This window comes from Arachis ipaensis, chromosome B05, assembly GCF_000816755.2.
Source record: "Arachis ipaensis cultivar K30076 chromosome B05, Araip1.1, whole genome shotgun sequence".
Taxonomy (NCBI): Eukaryota; Viridiplantae; Streptophyta; class Magnoliopsida; order Fabales; family Fabaceae; genus Arachis; species Arachis ipaensis.
Window position 1 is genome coordinate 142,141,582 of NC_029789.2, and position 1,206 is coordinate 142,142,787.

A 1,206-nucleotide genomic window follows, 5' to 3' on the forward strand; every position below is an offset into this window, starting at 1 on the left:
TACTAAGTAGCTAGGGAGAAAGGGGTGTGATGGTGACGACAAAGGAGTGAGAACTGTCGGTGAAGACATAAAGAGGACGGCGACAGAATTTTCACACGCGACGCTTGTCCTCGAAGGAGAAGAGTTCGGCGATGACTACGAAGAGAAACGGTGGCTGCGATGGCTACGGGACTGCGGGGCTATGGGGCTGTGTTTTGGGGAGTAGGGTTCTCCAAATGAAATTTTAGTTTTCAAAGAGAAAGAGAGGAATGGGACTGGCGGACTGCGTTTGGGGGATTACTGCTTTTTTTTTTAGGTTAAACGGCGCCATTTTGAAAAGGTTGATACCAAACTGAAAACCCTTAAATAAACCGGCTAATTTAGAGGGTTTACCAATTAACCATCAATTCGACTAGTTCTTTGACTAATTTTTTATCAGACAGTTTATGAGATCAATTGAACCAGTTCGGTTAAAATCCCAAAAAGAAACAAAATATACTACAAAGCATAAATAACAGGCGATAATAATCTGACAAAAAAAAAAGAGAAATAACGTCTCTCTATAATCATCAGCAAGCACTAAATTATAGTTGTCTTAATATAAAATTAATAGTTAAAAATTATTAAATAATTTGATATATTTGATTAAATTATTCTCTAATAATTCTTAATTATCAATTTTATATAAAAATAATTATATGTAAATTTTTGCTATCAACAAAATAGAATCTCAAATTTACTTTTAAGCTTTTCTTAGCTAGCTAGCCTACACTATGGTTTATTACTATTTTTTTTCCTTGTAAATGTGTTGTATTTTGACATTCTAATTTGCATGGAGGAAGCATTTAATTCCTTTTACCAGCGTTTAAGGACATTTAGGTTGGGTTTGTTTTTTGGGATTAGGACTAAGATTACGAGATTGAAATTGAATATTGTATTTGATTATTAGAGGCCGAAACTAAATTTTTAGTCTTGGGACACAAAAATTATAGTCTCTTCAATACCTTCAGAAAGTAGAGACACAGAAAATTGAAATATTTAAAAAAGGTGACTGAAACTTAAATAACATTTTTTTAAAAAATACTGTCATTTAACTTTTTAAATTTCAAATTAACCATTTAATCTCTATATTAATTTATGTTAAATTAAACATAATACTAAAACATAACTCACTTCAATAAATTTTACATAAAATACAATACAAATACTTATTTATCTTCTAGTCTC